Genomic DNA, 14,321 nt, shown 5'->3' with positions numbered 1-14,321 from the left:
TTCCAGCTGAGGTTAAAAATCCTCTCAGGAACCATAACATCCCAACTGAGTGACAAATGCCAAAAGCATATCTAGAATCTACATAAATTGTTGCCTTTTCACCCTTGGCAATTATACAGGCATGTTTCAGAGCTATGAGTTCTGCCCCTTGAGCCCTTATGTTAGAGGGCAGTGAAGCTGACCACTCAGTGCCAAATTCTGTGTCACTTTTTCACAACTGTGTAATGGTTCTCCTGAAGTTGCTAAATCTGAAAGCAAGGAGGCAGGGTTAAGGGTTGAATAGCATTTCAAGGTAATGTTTTCATTGCTTAACAAGGTTATTTCATACCTTGTAATTCGGTGATCAGAAAATGCCTGTGTTCTATGTCTTAGCAAAAATGCTTCTACCTCATGTTACATAATTGTTAATGGGCATCCCAATACTAGATCAACAGTTTTTGTCACTAGTAAGGCTGTAGCAGCTACTCCTCTAAGACACAGTGGTGCTTCTGATGCTACTGGGTCCAGTTGGGCAGAATAATAAGCAATTGAGCACTGAGAAGGTCCCAAAGTCTGAGTTAAAACACCTGAAGCTAACCCTTTTCACTCATGTACATACAAAATAAATGATTTGTTGTATTCTGGGATGCCTAGAGCGGGGGCAGACAGGATAGCTTTTTTTAGATCTGATAGAGCTAACAGGTGTTCTGGCTCTAATTTGAGGGGTTCAGGGATCGAATCCCTTGTTAGTGCTATAAGGGGTCTAGTAATTTCCCCACAGCAAGGAATCTATTGTCTACAAAACCTTGTTGCTCCTAAAATTGCTCTTAACTGTTTCTTGGTGGTAGGACCACTTAAATTTTGAATATTTTCAATTCGTTTGGGAGAAATAAAGCAGGCACCCGCAGTCAGGATAAGCCCCAAATATTCTACTTTAGGGAGGCACCACTGAACCTTATCCTTCGAGATCTTATGCCCTCTTTTGTGCAATTCCAAAAGAAGGTATTTGCTATCTTCCTGACATGCTTCCACATCTCTTGAAGCAAAGAGTAGATCATCTACGTATTTGATTAATTTATATTATCTGTATCTTGGCTCAAAATTTGCACAAATAAGCTTGGATTTTCTATGAAACCTTGTGGTAGACGACTCCAGGAGTACTTACAGCCTTGCCAGGTGAAAGCAAAGATATGCCTGGAGTTCTCATGTAGGGATATGGAAAAGGCTGAGCACAAGTATACTACTGTAAAGTATGTAGCTGTGCTAGGAATAGAAGAAATAATAGTATTGATGTTGGAAACTATGGAGTGTCTCTTTATAACGTGATAGTTCACAGCCCTCAAATCCTGTAAGAATCTATAGAGGTGCTTGCCATTGGGCCCCCTTTTTAGTTTTTTTAATGGGCAGGATGGGCATGTTGTATTCAGATTTACAAGGGATTATTATTCCCTGTGCAATTAATGAGTTTATTACTGGTGTAATTCCCTCAAAAGAGGCAAACTCCCCCCACCTCCCATAGTGCTAGGCAAATTGATTTCTAAGATAGCTGATGGGTAGAGAAAACTGCATGTAAGCAGGAGCCTCAGAGAGATTCAGTCATTCATTCATTCTTAGAGATTCTTGGATTTCATTCTTGGATTCTTGACTCTTTTTTCTTGGCAGCTCTTAGCCTCAGGAGCATGAACTCTGGTGGGATTCCTGGCAGTCTTGGCCTCATGTGTGCTAAAGGTTTTGGTAGTTTTTAGTGTCTTTTGGCTCTTCAGATTTTGGCTTCCTGATCCAGACTTTGGATTCTGGTGAAGATTCTGTTTCCTGCATTGGAGACTTGGGTTGAAGGGGCACACTTAGTCAGGTGAGACTCTTGCCTCCTTGGAGAGAGAGACTATCCTTTGTGGCTACCTCTTCAGTGTCAGCTTTTGGTTGCTAGAATGCCTGACTGGAGATGGCTCTTGTGGACTGGTAAGATTTGCATTTGGATTCACATTTGGGATCTGGAAGCACCAAATTTAGGACTTAGGGTATTTTTAGCTAGGCAATATTTTTGACCTCCTTTCCACATTCTTCACTTTAATATCTCTACCTTGCTATAAATAAAGCTACTAAACAGCCTACTGATTCATAGTTTAACTTTAATTTTTATAAAAATTTTCCAACTACATTTTACTCTGATACCCTAGTGATAGCTAGGTGATGCCATGGCAATGGATAGAGTGCTGGATCAGAAGTCAGAAAGATCTGAGTTCAAATCCAATCTCAGACACTTACTAGTGTAACCACCAAAACATGGTTGCCAAAACTGTAAATAATAAAAAAACTGCAAGGGTTTTGGCCAAACTGTAAAGGATAATTTTTAGTGTGTTTTGACTTAAAATAAAAAATAAGTGGTCACCATGTGAAAATTCCCAAATATGAAAAATACCCAAGTCAGCTGGAATTTATGGAAATTTTAATTAATATAAATGAAGAGATTAAGGGAAGGAGAGAGACAGACAGACACACACACACACACACACACACACACACACACACACAGAGAGAGAGAGAGAGAGAGAGAGAGAGAGAGAGAGAGAGAGAGAGAGAGAATAGCCAAGCAGTAGAAAAAGGTCGATGCCACCTGAGCCTAAGGGAGAGAGAGTCAGTTTTTATCACTTACCACAAGATCGTCTCCAAGCAAGGTCAATCCAAAACTGACCTCCAATCCCAACTGAATTACCTGAACTGACTTCTCCTTTTAAAGAAATTTTCTCTTATGTCACCTCCCCTAAATTTTCACGTCTACCAATCACAGTAGACGCTTTTTCCCAGGACTGCCCATTCTTAGTTCTCATCTTCTTTGTTTCTCACCTTCTCTGGTTAGAATAAATCCTCTGAGTACTTCACACCTCTTTAGTTAAGTTTGCCTTTTGTAACCTTAATAGGTACTTAGCACCCTTTTGTATTAGATTTAAAAATAGATCTAGCTTAAGGTTCTAGCTTTACTATAAGTAAGTGTTAGGGACTTTTCATTGTTCAGGAGTTTGCAACTTTATCTTCCCCTAAGGCACTGTCTGAGTAGGGTGGAGTAATTTTAAAAGTTCTCAATACATTCCTGATCAAGCACCTCCATTATTAAAAATGGGTAATAGCTTAATCAAATCTTCTGAAGTAGAGTCTCATGACCCCAGACAAATCACTTCACCCTATTTGCCTCAGTTCCTTATCTGGAAAATGAGGTGGAGAAGAAAATGACAAATCACTCCAATATCTGCCAAGAAAATCTCACATGGGATCATGAAACCAAAACAATTGAACAACAAAAATGGCAATGAGTTTGATACCTCTGCTTTAAGATTTGTAAAGCACTTAACAAATATCATATCTGATACTTATCCAAATCTGGTTCATCCCTAGCTTTCTGCGAAAACACAGAGGAATAGATTGTCATGAAATTAATTAATTAATTAATTGACCGGTGAAGCCACCAGACCAGGGGCCTTTTGGAGGATATTAATTGTACATATCCCAGCCTTCCTCAAGGCTGCAATAACCCTTCTGTTCACCAGAAAAGGCTTTATTCTACCACCCCTGAGATTTCTTTATTCTACCATTCTGAGCTCTTTAAGAATTATGGGATGGTATGGTGGTCCTGAATTATTACTAGATTTAGGAGTATGACTTGAAACATGTACTGAAATTATAATAAGAATATTTCTCATATTTGTTCTGAAAATCCTCTGTTCTCCACCAACTGACTTTATTCATAATACTAAGATGATTTTAGTGACTTCATGGTTTTTTAAAATATTATAACTTAAAAGACAAACAATAACATCTTAAAGACCAAATACACACACACACACACACACACACACACACACACACACATATATATATATATATATATATATATATATACTTTTTAATACCAAAATGATAAAGAAACTGATTTTCTCAGTTTATCTCTTCCCTCTGACACTTCCCAGAAAGTAGAAGAACAACATGAATCAGGGAAGGAGTACCCCAATTGATATATCCAAGATTTGACTCCTTTAACACCAAATGTCAATAGCACATAAGCTCATTTATCCAACCTCATAACAACAAAAATAAGTTCTATGGATAAGAATACACTAGACAATATACAAAGTGAATAAATTCTCCCACCTCAATATCTCAACTTAATCAAAAGAGAGTTCAAGATCTCACCCAAGAAGAAATTCCTGTAATTTCTAGTGTTACAATTGGGAAAAGAACAACCCATTGCCTCCTCTGCATAGCGATTTCTTCTTACAAGAATTTGCTCTGAGATCCTTTATGAGGATCTGGAATAGTGTGTCTTCTGTCTCAATAACTGAACTCAGAAAACCAAGATGCCTCCTTTCCTAAGCTCTCTCCCACTCCACCACTCACTCATGTGTGAAACATTCAGTAATCAATCACCAACTATGAGGAAAAGTTTGTACAAATAGTCAATCATTTGGTCCCATTCCTCACATAAGAATTTGTTTTTTTTTCCATTCCACTTCTCCCCCAAAAGAAAAACAAAATCCAACTAAGAAAAGTACATAATCAGGAAAAAACTTAATTTGGGGGGCATCTAGGTGACTTAGTGGATTGAGAACCAGGTCCAAAGATGGGAGGGTCTGGATTCAAATACGGTGTCAGAACTTCTTAGCTGTGTTTCCTTGGACAAGTTGTTTAACTTCCATTGTCTAGCCCTTATCACTTGTCTGGCTTGGAACCCAACACAAAGTATTGATTTTTAAGACAGAATATAAGGGTTTTTTAAAAAAGAAGGAAAAACTAATTTTTTTCACTGGCCACATCCATAAAATGTATCTCATTCTGCATTTTTTTGTCCATCACAGAAGTTTTTCCTTACATTTACACATTGGTTTATCATCAGAATCTAAGGCAACAAAAATGTTTCAGGATACCCCAAAACCCAAGAGTAAGCACAAGTTGAAGGAGCAACCCTAGAGGAACTATTATATGATAAACATGACAGTGTCTCCTAAATATTATGTACCTCCTTCATCCTCTTTTCTTTATACAAAATAAAATCTTACCCTCTCCACAATTTTAGTAAAATTGTTTATGCAAATAATTTTCTTAGCTCATATTAATTAAAATGAAATCAAGAGTTTATTACAGTTTTTATAGTAACACAAACATAAAATGAACAATAAAACAAATAAAGCCTACAGAGATATTTATTACTTGAAAAAATTCTTGACAATTTTCATATTCATATAAGAATGTCTAGTAAGGCCTCTTTCAGATTTTAATCTTCCACATTTGCATATTCCAGGGTCATAAACATAAAATGGCAGAGACAGGACCTTGAACCTTGTTTTAATTTATTTTGTCCATTTTCTCTGCCTATTTTCTCTGTCCATGGGAGAATGTAAGAGACTTGTGGTTTGAAAAATGAGAAAATCATAAGAACCAAAGATGTTTAGTAGTTATTAGGCAAATCACCATTAATTTTGGCTTTTAGCCTAGTCACCATTCATTGGGAAGTATAAAGAACATACACTTTAAGCTGGAGTGAGCCTTTTGAATAAGAGTCCCAGGTCTCAAAAAAGGAAAAAAAGCAATTGAAGGAAAACACAGTAAAGACTGTGAGAAACACATTTTTATTTGAAAGTGCTTGTGAGAAACTAGGTGGCTCAATAGCTAGGATGCCAGACTGGGAAATGAGAAATCCTGGGTTGAAATCTAGCTTCATACTTCCTAGCAGTGTGAACCTGGGCAAGTCACAACTCCAACTGCCTATCTCTTATGCTTTAGAACTGATACATTGTGAACTGCAATGACCTCTAGGAACTAATGTAGAGTGAGAGAAGCAGAACCAGGAGAACAGTATACACAGAGATTGATACACCGTGGTACAATCGAATGTAATGGACTTCTCTACTAGCAGCAATGCAATGACCCAGGACAATTCTGAGAGACATATGACAAAGAACACTATCCACATCCAGAGAAAGAACTGTGGGAATAGAAACACAGAAGAAAAATATTTACTTGATCACGTAGTGCAATAGGTATATGATTGGGGATGTAGAACCTAAACAATCACCCTAATACAAATATCAATAATATGGAAATAGATCTTGATTAATGATACATGTAAAACCCAGTGGAATTTCATGTCAGCTATGGGGGGGGTGCAGAAAGGGAAAGAACATGAATCATATAACCATGGAAAAATGTTAAATTAATTAATTTAATTAAAATTTTCAATTCTGAAAAAAACTGATACATGGTATTGATTGATTTTTAGACAAAAGTTAAGGGTTTAAAAAAAAGGAACTTGACACCTGGGACTTAAAAATCTTCTATTATGGAAGTAGTGGGCCAAAGAGCAAAGATTTTGAGGCAAGAAAGGAAAGGTTTTCTGATGGTTTTTTGGCAAATACTAAAATAACTTTTTGGTTTCTCTATTTCTTTTCTTCTTTCCTTCTCTTTCTTCTTTCTTTTTTCTTCCCTCCCTCCCTTCCCTCCTTCCTTCCTTCATTTCCTTCCCTTCTTCCTTCCTTCCTTCCTTTCTTCCTTCCTTCCTTCCTTCTTTCCTTCCTTCCTTCCCTCCCTTCCTCTCTTCCTTCTCTTCTTCCTTCCTTTCCTCCTTCTTTCCTTCCTTCCTTCCCTTCCTCTCTTCCTTCCCTTCTTCCTTCCTTTCCTCCTTTCCTTCTGCAATGTAAGAAATAGAGATCCAGGGAATTACAATGAGAAGCCAAGCTGAAAGAGAGATCAGCTGAAGAGCAGTGCAGGAGAGGCAGAGAGAGAGAAGCTCCAACTGTCAGTGGTCTTCCAGTCTGGGAGGTGGAGGAGGAAAGGAGGTTTTCCTGGAAGCTGAGAAAGAGTCCATTAGTTTGGGACTTATTATTCCTTCTGGGACCTAAAACACCTCCGCTAGGACTCTTCAAGAAAAGCTACTAGAATTCTCAAGGTGGTTTCAGGGATTTGGATTCATGCTGACCAGAGCCATCCAGATCTTTCCCTGTGATTTCTCTCTCTACCTGAGATTTCTCTCTCCCTGACTTGTTCCCAGACTCCTGAATTAAAAGCTAGTTAGCTGAGGAATAGGGATCAACCAGCAGCTGGCCAGAGGAGGGTTCAAGGCACTCAGCCTTGAATCCCTTGGGTTTTTTTATTGAGGGGGCCAGTCTGCCAGAGGAGACAAGTACTAGGGTTTCCTACTCCCTACTTTCCTTGCCTGACACCCCTACCTCTCTTTCCCTGTGTGAACTTTAGAATTAGGTCTGATTGGTTTCTGACACTAGGAAAGGAGACAGAAGATTTGGAGAGAATCACATCTCCCAAAAGGGGAAGGTTAGCTCAGGGTCCCAGGGGTCTAAACTGCCTAACCCAAGGAACAACATCTCTACTTGATAGTGGGGTGACCCCAATTTTCTGAAGGGAAGTGACAGTGGGTGTCCTCCATCTCCCAGAACTAATCTCTGAGGAGACATTCCCTCTGTCAGGGGAACAAGATGACTTCCTCTCTCCCAGAAAAAGAGAAGGGAAGAAGAATCTTCTTTCCCCATTTCCCTCTCTCCTTCCATTCTCCCTATCCTCCTCTCAATCCTTCTATTATAAATCCTTCTATTATACTTCCTTCCCTTCTTCCTCTCCTTCCTTCCTTTCCTCCTTCTTTCTTTCCTTCCTTCCCTCCTTCCTTTTCTTCCTTCCTTCCTTCTTTCCTTCCTTTCTTCCCTCCTTCCTCCATCCCTTCCTCCCCCTCTCCCCTCCTCTTCATCCTCTTTCTTCTTCTTCTTCTTCTTCTTCTTCTTCTTCTTCTTCTTCTTCTTCTTCTTCTTCTTCTTCTTCTTCTTCTTCTTCTTCTTCTTCTTCTTCTGATAACAAAAATATCTTATCCCTACCTTTAATATTTAGGCAACAAGTGCCTTCAATCTCATGTACATTAATATATTTTATTTTTTTTTATCAAGAGCCATTGTTAATATAGGAATGCTGAAAGGACATGAAGTTTCCAAATTTATTGACTACTATGCATAGTAAGAGAAAGTCATATAAAAATCATTTTAAATTTCCTGTCAGACTTTCAAAATTGGTAAAAATGACAGTATTTGATTATTCTTAATTTTGAAATTCACAAACATGAAATATAAGAAGCAATTTTTATATACACCATAGAAAAGGATGAAGCTGGATTTTCTTTTGGGGTCATTCAAAAATTCACTATGGCACTTTCATAGCTATCCTCATTCTTTTTGTACTTGTTCTTTTTCTATTTCATGTATTTTAAAAATCTATCAATTTCTTTTTTTGTTGTTTTGAGGTAGGGAAAGGACAATCCTATTCTTAAACTTCCTAACTTCCATGCTCATATGCTCAATTAAAAAAAATTGTTAGGAAAACTGTCAATTAAAATAAATGACTGTTTGTGTAGTCCTTGTCCAAAAATATACTTTAAATCTATATCTTGTGTCCATCACTGCTAATTCAGGAGGCAGGTAGGGCAAATCTTGATAAATTCTCTGATAGTGGATGCTCATTACAATAATCAGACTTGTGGCATCCTTCAAATTTATTAGTCTTTACAAGTTGTTATTGTTATCAATTAGTCTTTTGATTCTATCTACTGCAGACTGCAGATTTCACTGAAATTGTCTGTTTCGTGGCATATTGGTGTTCTATTCCATTCCTGTACCAGAATTTATTATGCCACCATCCAGTGGTAGGACATCTCACCTTAGTTTCCACAGGCCTTTCTTATAACAAAAGGGGCTGTTATATTTTTTATACACTTGAGACCTTTCCCTCTTCCTTTAATGGAAGGTAACCTCAAGTGGTACCAATGACTCAAAGAGCATGCAAATTTTTGTAACTTTTTTAGTTTCACTAAGAATAAATTAATTCATGTGCATATTTCCCCACAGTTCTTCCTCACTGGTTATTTTCTTATAATTATTGCCAAGTACATGAGTGTGAGGCAGAAAGTGAGAACTAATTTAATTGTATTTACCTAATTATTAGGGATTTGGAGCTTTTTTCTGTTTAATTTTCTATTTTTAAATAAACATTTTTTGTCCCTCTGACATGCCCTCTCTTGGGTGAAAAGGGAAAAAAAATCAAGAAACAAGACTTACCCCCAATATTTTATTCTTACTTTCTTATCACAATTACCAATTTTAAAACTTTCTATTAAAGATTATAGATGCAGAACATATTTTCCATGATTGTTTAGTTTGTATTTTTTCTTCTGAAAATTGCTTCTTTATTCCTTTTGACTTTTTCACATATAGTTACTTGTTATGTGCCTAAACATAATCTACATCTGTTCTTTATACATATTAAAAATTAAGCCTTTATTAGAGAAGCTTTCTGCAAAGATTTTTTTCTCAGTAATGGCTCCATTTTGGGTTTTTTTAATGTGATAAAAATATCCCATTTCATTTTCAGTGATTTTCTTTGATCCTTGTAACGACAAATATTAGAATTTCTAAGAAAATTTCATTATACTTATAAGGTTTGAAATTTATGAAATTAAGTTTCTAACATCTACAATGCAGAAAGAGCCTTTCATTCTTGAGATGAACAAGTTTTATCTAAAGGATAATTTTAGTCTCATGTATTTTAAAAATCTAAGATATTTATCCAGAAAAATGAACACTCTTACTAATCTTGATGTTAGTCAGAGTGAGTTGGCTGATGATAAATCCTAGAAGAACAATATTATCCTCTGAATTGGCATCATTAAATGCTAACAGTTTTTAGCACATAAATATGTGGGTGACCTAGATACCAAAATATTGTTGGCATGTTTTGTAGTTGTGAAAAACTAGAAACAAAATTGTTGTCTCTCAGTTGTGGAGTGACTGAATGAATTCTGTGAAATGAATGTAATGTCATTATTGTACTGTAATGATGAGTATGAGGAATATTTATCTGAATATTTATATAAAATGATACAGATTGAAATAAGCAGAACCAGAAAAATAATAGCTAAGTAGTGTACTAGAGAGTATGTTAGATCTGGGGTCAGGATATCTGGGTTCAAATCCTGGCTCTTCTATTTAATACCTGTATAAACTTTGTGAAAACACCTTACCTTTTGGAATCCCAGTTTCATTATCACTAAAATGGGAAGTTTTTATTAATATGCCATTGAAATTCTCCAGTATTAAGCCTAGGATATGTAATGATAACAACTTTTTTAAAATTTTAATTAAAGTTTTGATGAAACATTTTAATGAATTTTATGAAATTTTATTGATTTTAATAATTTTTATTTTAAAATTTTTTATGAAAATAACACTAAGAGGTAGACTGATTGATTGAAATGACCAATGTAGGTCTCAGTAACTGATGATGAAATACATCTTCCTCATCTCAATAGGGTGATGCAGAACTACAGTTATGATCTAGGCTATATACTACCAGATGAAATATTGGTACTGATTGGTTTTTCTTAAAAGTTTTCTTTCTTACAAAAGGGGATCCCTGCTTGTGTATGCGTGCATGTGTGTGTGTGTGTGTGTGTGTGTGTGAGTGTGAAGTAGACAAATTGCTTTGTTGTAAAAATAAAAAGTTTCGGTAAAGCTTAGAAATGTTAGGCAAATAACTTCAGTTCATTAGAAAACTCCTCTCTGAAAATTCTTTAAAAGATTTAACATCTTTCAAATGAACTCTGATTAATATTAGAAGAGCTAACTAATGTGGACATTGCCCCAATTTTGAACTTGTCACAAACTTAGTTTTCTAGATACCTCCCTGTCGTTGGTGAGTAGCAGTGAATGACACATGACCTCTTTTTTGACTAATTAATAATCATTTTTTAAACCTCTACTCTGGATAGTCACTGTGCTAGACACTGGGGATAGAAATTTTAAAAAAATGGAAGTTTTTCTTGGGGAACTCTCATTCTATGAGGAAATCAACCAATATATAGAGATGGTGTTTAAATCCATAGGAACAGATAAGTTCCCCAAGTGAAGTATGATATAGAAGGAGAAGATTAGAGGACCCAAAACAGAACCCTGAGGAACACCTACCATTGGAAGACCAAGATCTGGACAGGGATGCAGTGAAAAATACAGGGGAGCCATCTAATAGATAGAAAGAAAACTGGAGCAAATGGAGCTCTGCAAACCTAGAAGAAGGAGGAGGAGAGAGAAATAAATAGTGTTAAATGATGCATAGAGGTCAAGGGGAAAGAGGAATGGAAAAAAAGGCCCTTGAATTTGACAGCTTAGAGATCATTAGTAAAATAATAAGTGTGGGGTGGTGGAAGGGAAGGGAAGGGAGACTTGAAGAGAGGAAAGGTTCATGGTAACTTTTGTGGAGAATGAGATTCATTGTTCAGACATTTCAGTTGTAATTGACTCTTCTTGATCCCATCTGGGTTTTCTTGGCAAAGATAATGGAGTGGTTTGCTATTTCCTTCTCCAGATCATTTTAGAAATGAAGAAACTGAGGCAAACAGGGTTAAGTAATTTACCTAGGGTCACACAGCTAGAGAGCATCTGAGTCTGAATTAGAACTCATGTCCTCCTGACTTCAAGATCAACATTCTCTCCACTGTACCACGTAGGTGCATGGAGGGTGAGATTGGGACTCAATGGTTGGGGTTGGGGGAGGGGGGGAGATAACCTTGCTACAATAAAGAACCAGTCAATAATGGATAACATATATTTATAGTGTACCAACTCAATCCAGATATGTAACTTCTAGCTCCTATCAACATTAGAGAAGGATAAATGGTGTGAGTAATCCAGAACTGGAGTTTGGCAAGTTATGAGCAGTGATAGGACAAAGAGCTAAAGAATTGCATAGTTGATGCAGCAAGGTGTTGTATTGGTTAACTCAAATGTTCAGGCTGAAAAGGGAAACAAGTAAAGTCAAAATTGGAATAAAGGTCCAAATGGTGAAACAACTGAAGGTTCAGATGAATTATAGATTTAGGAGGGGTCACGCATAGATACAGATAAAAGATGGTTCTAGTCAGATACAGGAATGTCAGAGTTTTGTATTAAGGAACTATATCACTCGTAACTAATGTGAGATCCATGTGACTAAGGTGGAATGAATGAATAAGTCATAGGATTTAATGAAATTGAAGAATTGAGAGGTTAGAGAGTTTGAAGAAGCCTCTACCTGAATGTTGAAGTCATCTAGCATAAAAACAGGACTTGAGGAAGATAAGAATTCAGTGAGTAACTTACTCATCTCCTTGAATAAGGAGGGATAATGACCTAGGAGCTGGTAGATGGCAGTTACTATGAACTTGAATAAGGGAGGGAAATATTAATGCTGTGAACCTCAAAGTGAAGGGGAGTGCTTAGTGATGAATAGTAAAAGTATGGTCCAGAAAAAAGAAAGACAATGCCTTTACAAAGCTCTTTCTGCTTTGAATGTTGATGTTGTTAACCTCGAAGGAGGAGAGACTGCTTAGATCTGATGATAAGGGGGTGGAAAAAATAAAGATAATGTATTTAAGAAATTTCAGATCTTTTCTGCTTTGATATGAACTCCAATACAGCAGTACTGGCCACATGGTGATTTTTCAGTAGCATTTTATCCAGTCACATTCAAATCATCTCTGACAGTTTACAGGTTGGGTCTATTTTTCTGGCTCATCGTTAGCTGGTGATTTAAAAAAAAAATTTCCCTCATTACTCCTATAACTCACCATCATGTTAGGCCAGGGTGGGAAAGTTGAAAATATTCTTGACTCTTTACTTACCAGTTTTCTTCCTCTCCCTGCCTGAATACTGCAAGCTCTGGAATTGTATCAGAAAACCAACTTTAAGTGACAACATTATATCTGTGGGGAAATAATTAAGGAAACAGCTGTATGTCTCTACTTGTCTTGTTTTTTAAGTCTTGGTGAACTGTCTTATAAACACTAACTCAGATAACATTAGGAAAGGAAAAGAAAAGTTGTAAACACAAGTTGGGGCATATCAGGTGTCACTAAATAAAAAGGAAAAAAAGGGAATGTAAAAGAATATCACTTTTGCATAATTAAAGATGATTCTGTTTAGGCTAGAGATTTTGCTCTTTTGACTATCTCACATTATTGAAAAGTAATGCTCATTTTAAAAAAGAATTGCTGGGGGCAGCTAAGTGGCTCAGTGGATTGAGAGCCAGACTCAGAGCCTGGAGGTCCTGGGTTCAAATATGACCTCAAATACTTCCTAGCTTTGTGACGCTGGGCAAGTTGTTTAACCCCCATTGCCTAACCACTTTTTTGCCTTGGAACCAATACATATTATTGATTCTAAGATGGAAGTTAAGGATTGAAAAAAAAGAAAAAGAATTGCAATGATTTGAATCTTTAAGAAGCCTTCTGCTAACAGGGAAGCTACTTCCTGGAGCATCTAATCTGAAGGAATACTTTATCCAAAAACTAGTTGAGTTTCTAGTATAGATAGCCAAACATAATAATGGATAAAAGCCAGAAAACCTATCTTTTGCTCCTAGGCAAGTTTAAAGTTTGCTAAATAAATATTTTTTTAAAATCATGTTTAGGTAGCTTTAAAATCTTATCCTTTTTGATACTCCCTCATTCAGACTTTGTATTGTTTTCCTCCTAATCTTAATAATAATATGAATAATCAGCATTTATATTATACCTACTATGTGCTAGACCCTATGGTTGGCTTTTTTACAAATATTATCTCATTTTACCCTAACAATGCCTGAGAAGTACGTGCTATCATTATTTTCATTTATAGATGAGGAAACTTAATTAAACAGAGGTTAATGACTTGACTGGGGTCATCCAGAAGATGAGTATAAGGCTAGATTTGAACTTAGATCTTCCTGACTCCAAGCCCAGCACTTTTTCTACAGTACCACCAATCCATTTAATATGTGAGATGCCTCTTTTTTTTTTTAAGCGGCCCAATCTATTCTCCCCAGTAGAATCGTCTCTATAGCTGTTTCCAGACATTAAGCATAATTCATATTTCTATAGCACTTTCAGGCTTTACAAAGTTCTTCCTACACAATAATCCTGTGAGTAGCTATGACAAGAATTATTATTTTCCAGATGAAGAAACAGGAACATTATGTGACTCTCTAATAAACACATAGTAAAGCTTTTTCAATCAAAGGATTTCTCATTCTAAATCCAATACTCTTCCTTGTTTGACCAAAAGCTTCTTAGATTGGTCTGAGAATCAACTCAGGATCCTTATTTCCTAATAAGAGTCCTATTTCCTAGAAGAGGCAAAATGTTTCAGGGGCAAGAGCATTGTGTTTGGAGTCAGAGATCCTGGATTCATTTCCTGTCTTTGTCACTCTTTGTGTAAACTTGGACATTTATAGAAAGACTTTTAGTAAGTGACACGATGGCTAGCCATTGAGCAAATGCACCCTCCCCCCAA

The sequence above is a fragment of the Monodelphis domestica genome, chromosome 7, assembly GCF_027887165.1.
Source record: "Monodelphis domestica isolate mMonDom1 chromosome 7, mMonDom1.pri, whole genome shotgun sequence".
NCBI classification, from domain to species: Eukaryota; Metazoa; Chordata; class Mammalia; order Didelphimorphia; family Didelphidae; genus Monodelphis; species Monodelphis domestica.
Note: the sequence above shows the minus strand (reverse complement) of the source record.